Raw genomic sequence first — 8,461 nt, forward strand, 5'->3', positions numbered from 1 at the left:
CTACGATATCTCCCGAAACAGAAGTTTTCCTTGCCGCATCGGGCGTCATGTACATCCATTGTGAACACGAAGTCAACAGAGGCAGCTGAGGCAAGCAATTCAGTATGAGCGGCAACATGGTGTTGCCGGCCGAAGAGGGTCCAAGACCGCACTGCAACGCCGACATAAGAATTAAAAAAGAAAAAAAAAAGGAAAAAAAAAATTCGAATGGCGTTTAGTGGTCTCCAATTTTTTGTATGTCGGCACTGCCGTGCTCCCTTGGGTCCCCCTCGACCACGGGCACAGTGCTGCAGTTCATATTGAATGCAGCTGTACATCTAAGTACACAAGCATTTTTTTGTCTTACTCCATCGGAATGTGGCGGCCGCCACGGTTGGGAATCGAACCATGTTCTGCAGCAGAATGCCACTGCTGTGGCAGGCAGCTGGAGGATATCAGTCACAACTAGAGTGTACTAGATAATGGTCGAGTGGGCCGAACGGCGCTCTCCCGCTGAGGCGCCGCGTGTGGAAAAATTTTGCGAGGGCGCTGCGAGCGAACTGGATTGGGGCGGAGACGCGCTCCGCGGCATATTCAACGCACTTTCGCTGCGGGTGCCGAGGCCGATTGCGCATAGTACGCTCTTAAAATAGTGCTTTATTTCAACTGCAAATTTATGTTTACACCATCTTGCCAAACATATATATTTGAGGCATGGATTATACAACGCGTCGTCTTCAGTTTTGTTGTCATTGTCAAGCGCGTCGTCTGCTAGCGAGCGCGCGTTCGCTACGCGGACGCTGGCGGCGCCCAGTTTTTCTCGCAGAACGTCTGTGTAGTACATTTGTTTTTATGTTTTAGTTGCTTTGGTGCGCTCATGACTCTTGACGGCGGGTACCAAAGGTAGTTTCAGTCAAGTGAACCATTGTTTTTAACACTGTCTTCTAAAAGCAACTGGCATCTCTGCAACATGAAGCTACGTACGAAAATTTTATTATTGATAGCGTGTCATTTTACGCGCGCTTCTTGTCGGTGGATATTGATCAGGAACAATGATCGAAGAAAACAATATTAAAGTGAAATAAACCAGGTTTATTAGCTGCCTGGCGCGAAGAATGACCGATGTATTTCTACGTAATTAAATCAAAGGGTACATTGAGAATGGTACAAATGGTACAGTGAGAACTCCCGACCGTGCACGTTTGCATACGAAACACACGTATTAGTGAATACTGCACATAAAACTCTCATTCGCAGAAATAATATTCATAGCAGGCAATTAAAACTATATATATATATATATATATATATATATATATATATATATATATATATGTGTGTGTGTGTGTGTGTGTGTGTGTGTGTGTGTGTGTGTGTGTGTGTGTGTGTGTGTGTGTGTGTGTGTGTGTGTGTGTGTGTGTGTGTGTGTGTGAAAGTGTTATTGATATGCTGTACGACGCCGAACAGTCGTTTCCGTACGAATGTAACGCATAACCGCACTATTGCAGTCTCAAAGGTGAGAGACCGATGCAAGTGCGGACTGTTATTCCGAATGATTGTGCTGACGGAGAGTTGTGGCTGTTGCGCAGAGGCGCAGTTCCTGATAAAATTAACGCAGGGGTGTTAATAAGTCCGGCTAATACGCTGCTAATAAGCCCTGCTAATAAGTGTAATAAGCTGTCATTCAATATAAATGCCCCGTTTTGGGGCAGCCTGTAAATCTGCTAACTTGATTCCAGGCAAGGAAAACCTTTTTTTTTGACAGTCTCACCATCTTTGCAACCCATTAAAACTGGGTGCCCCATGTGGTACCACACTTATCTTCTTGAACGAACGCAGCAGATCTACACATATCTGTACGTGTATGTGAGGTATGTCGTTTCTCTAATTGCTTCATTATTGTCGTTATGATAGTGCGTCGAATAACTGAAAGCAGCCGTTTATAATATACAAGCTGCTTATATAGTTGAGCGGACAGACATATGGGAACGGCATTACATTTATGTATGAAATATAGGATAAGCGTAACATGTTTTTCTCGGAAATCAGACTCGAGAATAATTTATCTTGTTTACACTCCTAGTAAAAAGACGAAGAACGCAGCCACCTGTCTTTTTTTTTTTTTGTTCAAACAAATTTGTGGGTTTTACGTGGCAAAACCACGATATGAGTATGAGGCACCCGGTTTAGATTTCCCCACCTGGGGCTTTTTAACGTGCACCTAAATAGAAGTACACGAGTGTTTTCCATTTGTTCCCATCGAATTCCGCGACGGATTGAACCCGCGAGCTCCAGTTTAGCAACGCAACGCCGTGTATCCACTATACCGGGTGTTCGAAATTAAGGTTTAGGGGATTTTTAAAAATCTCCTGTGGCAGTTAGCACAATTCTCATTGATGAGCTGGGTTATTCGAAGAGGCGGACATTAGTAGCACGAGAATCGAAACACCTATTCAACTTATTAACAAAATTGATTAATGAACTTCTTAGTTAATTACTTTACGACACATATTGCAATTTACGAATTGTAGCCGGTGAGGTTGCAAAACGCATCCACTTGAAATGAATTTCCAGAATGACACAAGAATGACACCGACCGCGATAAATGACCCCGTACCCATTACTCCGCATTCTGTTACGCGAGTAAGGCGGAAACTTGAATAGAATGTTGCGCTGCAGTTTTTTTTTTTTTTTTTTTCATTAACGATGCTTCCCGTAAATCTGAGTACCCGCCGCGGGGGCTCAGTTACCTAAGGCGTTGCGCTGCTGAGGACGAGTTCGCGGAATCGAATCCCGGCCGCGGCGGCCGCATTTCGATGGAGGCGAAATGCAAGAAGCCCGTGTGCTTGCGTTGTAGTGGACGTTAATGAACCCCAGGTGGTCAAAATTAATCCGGAGCCCTGCACTACGGCGTGCCTTATAATCAGAACTGGTTTTGGCACGTAAAAAACCCCAAAAGAAGAACGAAATCTGAGTACAAGGTGCCGGATGGGGCAGATATGCTTTACTTGTTTGAAGCGGCAAGCAGGAAGGTTACATATGTTTCTCCGTTTACGTTCCGCAAGACCTACTGATGGAAAACTATATGCGGAACAATACACACGAGAGATACATGCTGCTTGAAGAACGAGAAAAATATTTGTTCTCCAAAGGGAACCGTACAATAACATAGTAGAATGAAAGCCGACACTGCGGCCGCAATGCACAGGCAATCACCGAGCGGCATTAAAAAATAAAATGAAGAGAAAGAAAGGCATTTGTTTTTAAGACATATATACATGTCATATTCGATTATGAACACCATTTGAGAGGTCTGAACGCAAATACCAGCGCGCGAAGTAGTGCGATTGACCCTGCCGAGCAGTATCGCCAGCAGTTTCCAACGGCGCGACCTTGATGCGGCCCAATCCAGTTCGATCGCAGCCCCGCCACAGTATTTTTCCACGTCGGGCGCCTCACTGCAAAGCATGCGCCGCCCCAGCCGCTCGTCCCACTCGACCATATTCTAGTACACTCTAGTCACAACGTTACCAGAACCAACTCAGTTTCGCAGCTCCGCATATTTGCCGGAGCAAGCATGTGGCCCACGCGGTGATCGCATGAACTAACGGTCGAGTCTGGCTACTGGTTGGCCGCGTCGGCTGCTGCTGCAGCGGCGCGGCAGCTTGGTATTGCAAACGCGTTCGCTCGTCTGCGTCGATTTATTGCTCCACTGAAAAGCTATGCTGCCTTCGTAATCAGAGTTCATGGTTTTCACTGCGAGTGACAGATTCGCAAGCGCAGTACAAATTCTAAGAGCATATGACGATATTCCTGCGCATTCGCAGCGGTGGAAAATGCGCGGCGTCAATGTATTTGAAACGTAACCTCGCGAAAAGCGTCGCAGCGATGCGCCGCTGTTCGCTCCATTCGTGTGGTTTGCTCCTTGCGTAGTCTGCTGTAGCAACACCACGTAGATATCTGGGTGGTGGGCTATGGACGACATTACGGAAGCCGCCATCTTGGCCTGATACCGCTGCTTCGGTTTTCTGTCTTTAACAACGAATTTTACGGTACTACAGTCGATTCGCAAGCACGAAAACAGTTGCATAAATGCGTTCAGCGTTTCATGACCATGTTACGTGACTTAACGTCTCATTAAAATAAATTGTTTGTGTAACAGCCCAAGATGGCGGCGCCCACGAAACGAATATAAAATCGTCTATATTCACCAGTGCGTACACGCGCGTGGACGGCGTTGTTTATTGTTCCATCGTCGCGGCGCGCAGTCATAATTTTGTCTGACCTTTTTCGACGATGAACTGCAGCATTTGGCCTTCAGTTTCCGCTTCTGCGCTGTAATACTGTGCTTGTCCGGCGCGTGCTGCGTGTTCGGTCGCACGCTCCGTTGGCCACAGACATTCCAATGGACATTCGTGGCCACAGACATTCCTTGCGCCGTCTGGTCGGGCCGCGACTGCGCACAGGCGCGTCATACGGAGCCGCCGCCGGAGTAGGACGACTCCTCCTGTTGCCTTGCGCGCGTTCCTCGCCGCCTTCTACTCTTGCGCGCGCGAGAGATCGAGCCACATCCTTCTCGTCTCACTTTTGCACGCTTTCACTCGCACCCACATCGTACGGCGTGCGGCCGCGATGTATCGCACTTGGACTTTATACGGGACATCACGGCGACGGTGGAAATGCGCCTGGAGTGTGCAAATAACTGCAATTGCAATAAAACGAGATCTACGACACTCGAAACGGATTCCGACACGTCAGGTATACAAGTACGCGCTCGCGAGTCACACAGTTTGCGATAGGCAACTGCAAACACGACGGCAGTGTGAAGTGGGCGTTGGTGGCTGCGTCGGCGGGCCAGGGGGGTGAATCTTCCTATACCTCTCATTGGTTCTCCTATAGCAGACGCTCAGTCGACGCTAGCGGCACGGCGCGCTTCAGTTAGGCACTAGCGGATGGATGACGGTACTACGGTGGCGAAAACACGAAAAAAAAAAAACTAGAAAAGCGGCGCGATTTTTTTATACTCTCCCCCTATCGCTGTATATAGCACTCTTTGTCTTCATTTTTTATGATAACGTTGTTCCGCTTGTTTCTCCTTTCCCTCTTGACTTTCCTCTCCCTCTCCCATGCCTCGCCTCACCCTCCCTCATGCCCTCGCGCAATTCTCTTTTTCATTATTTCTTTAGCTGTCCGCGGCGCGCTCTTTCTTTTTTTCGCGAGCGTTATCAGACGCACTGCCGGAACGAATCGCGCACTCCGCGCTCCTCTCATGTCCGGCCTTGCCATTCGTGCTGTGTGCGCAGTGGATTCTTTTTGCGTTTTCATGCACGCAGTCGCGTTCGTTATTACAATCAAGCAAGCATGCGCCCAAATTGTATTAAAAATAATTCCACTTACAACACAACAGTTCTTTGGACTCACTTTATTGTGTTCGTTTGCGAAAAACAGAGTTAGAGCAGACAGTGCAACACACTATAGAATGCTACAAAACGCGGATGGTGTTTCATGTACGCACATGTAAAAAAACATTTATTGTAATTGCTCTAATGGCCAATGCGCAGAATAGCTTCTCACGGCCTGCTTCTCGCTCGGTCCATAAAACCCACCCCCGTGAAGTGCACCGAGCATATTCTGCGGTTGCTGACCTTGTCTCTGGGCAAACCCATTAGGTACAGTCAACCACAAAAGTTTGCGGACCACGCGAGCGCGTGGCCAAGAGCCTCTTCGCGACACTTCCGCTACGTCACCAGCGATCGACAGCAGCGCTACGTTGAAGACGCATCCCTCCTTAAATCTATGGCCTGTCTATTTTCGCACTGTGCGCAAATATTTTCTACCTATCTCTTTCAACGTGACGCGCTCTTTGTTAGCCAGGGCTACTTGCTTATATTTTGAGAGCAGAATATCAGTACAAGTAATCAGACAGCGTATTCTTCGGCTGTTATCAGTTCTATTTTCGCGTAGCCACGCTGTTTTTTTTTTTCGTGAGTGCGTGAGTGAGCGGTGAGGCAGCCATGGGACACAGATGCTTAGTCAGTAGGCAGAATTTTTCCGTTCCTCCCCCATCGCTAAGTGACAGTAGCGGCCGGGATTTGATCGCCTGCGCCCAGGTTTTGCTACGCAAAGCCCGAACCACCGCGCTGCTATAGTGGTTACATTTAGAAAAATAAGAAATAATCGGGTGCGATGACTCTTTTTATAACCCTTTGCGACACGGCGTCCTCGTTTGGGGACTCGAACTTCGGAGGCGCGTCCCACGCCACGTGTTTCTTCAAATGACCTAAAACTCAGTGTGCACATTCGTGTCCGCTTCCTGATGGGACAACTAGCGGTCAGTTAACTTCATTGTCCTGCGCATTGCTGCAGATGATCACTTTGCTGGAGACACTACCATGTTAGACAATCGTTCGACGTGCCGCGTTCCAAGACCAACGTCGAGTATTTTTTTTTTCTCCGGTCGACACGAATACAACCGAAAAAGCAAGTGTGCATGCGTTTCGGGCCTAATAGTTGATTCTTTTTATGCAAGCATTGAAGCTGACGGATTTCAGAATAATTAGATAATGAGTTATACGCTAATTAATTTTTTTTACTGAAACTCGCACAAAACAGCACATTGCTTCGTCTTCTTTCTTGGAATGTAATAGTGAGCGTCTTGAAATGATGCCATACGCATTTGACGCATTTGCAGACAGTGCATCATAATTCGTGTCTGAAGGGGATGAATTTATTCACAAGACATTTACAGAAGTGTCATGAAACATAGGTCTCAATGATCTAGTAGGAAGTGAAATGTCCGCCGTTTTCTAGCACCTTATTGATGCGTGTGGGCATCGACTCGTACAAAGATTCAGTAATCTCCGGTCGACCGCGCAGGCTTTCCCATTCTTGTGCGATCGCTTGCCACAGCGTATCGGCCGTGCGGCCGCGGTTGGCTCGTGTGGACAGCCGTTTCTTCAACATGCCCCAGACATTTTCTATGGGATTCAAGTCGGCGCCACATGGAGGCCACTCAAGCTGGCAAACAGCATGTTCTTCTAGCAATGACTGGACGATACGTGCTTTATGGATCGGGCTGCGGTCGTGTTGAAAAAAAATAGCAGCCGTCGCTGAAGGGACCGTCCAGCGCATACGGAACGAGGTGTCTGAGTGATGACGTCGCAGTACCGTCACGCAGTGAAGGGCCCTTCCAGACGCACAAGGGGACCAAGGCCATCTTTGCTGATTGCTCCCCACACGCTCACGGAATACCGTCCACTGGATAGAACACTCTGTGTGTAATTAGGCATATATCTGCAAGAAATAGCATACAATTGGGTTCCAACGGCGCGTCTAAAAATGTTGTGATTCCTCTTGCGTATGAACTTTATAATGGTGTTATAGAGTTGCAATAGAAAACGTGCAAACATCATTAGATAGTACTGAAAGACCCATTGGCAGCTTTTAATTAGCTTCAGAGTAAGTAGTACTATGAAACAATCGTTAATGTTTTCAACATAATACCACTACAGAAAAATCTCGTAATGTCCAAAAGCTCATTTTACGTGAAACATGTTGTGATGCAGAATTAGCTTCGTGAATTAACTGCCAATATACTGTAAACACACCTGCAGTTTAGTGGACGCCAAACCCGCTTCCGTTGGTCCCAGCGCGTGGAAAAAGTTGACTCGTCGCTAAAGATGACATCGCCCCATTTCTCTGTTGTCCAATCTTTCATTGCTGTAGCGAACATGAGTCGTTCTTGTAGCTGGCTGTCTGAGAGGCAGGGCTTCTGTGCTGCTACGAAAGACTGCAGGCCAAGCTCACTCAGCCTTCTTACAGTCTCAGACGATACCGTGAGCGAGAGCGCTTCTCGGATATCCTCTGCACTTTGAAAAGGATCAGCCACGATGGCGGCCGTAATCAGGCGGTCCTCTTCCTCAGTCGTGGCCCTTGGACGCCCACTGCGCTCCATATCTGTGAATCTGTCATCGTCGCGGAAAGCTTGAATAATCCTATTCACGGCAGTCCGGCTCCTGTTGGTTCGGCGGCAGATTTCGCGCTGAGGTATTCCCTCTATAAATAAACGCACAATGTGCCTTCTTTCGTCAAGTGGAACACGCAGCGGCATCTTTCCAAATAGGCAATCACCACGTGGCCTGAAGCAAGTCTACTACGTTTTCAGCGACTGATGCGAAGATGCGCCTATGTGTGAAAGAAAATTTTCTATGCATCCGCTTTTTCTTTATTTTTGATGACAGTGAAGCACCTCCCTACCCTTTCTCTCAAGACGCAGAAGCAGCAACACTCATTGGACCAAGATGCTGCCACCCAAAGTGCGCCAGTAAACGTCGCGTAAAAAAATCGTCGCAGCGCTTCGTGAAACTTATCTACCCACTGGCGCACCAGTCGACAAAGGTTGCAGTGATTGCTCCGATACTGCTATCAAGCCAGATATGTGGCGGTCTTATCGCAGACAGCGCTCTGCGTCAACCACGAACTT

Source organism: Dermacentor silvarum, chromosome 5, assembly GCF_013339745.2.
Source record: "Dermacentor silvarum isolate Dsil-2018 chromosome 5, BIME_Dsil_1.4, whole genome shotgun sequence".
Classification (NCBI taxonomy): domain Eukaryota; kingdom Metazoa; phylum Arthropoda; class Arachnida; order Ixodida; family Ixodidae; genus Dermacentor; species Dermacentor silvarum.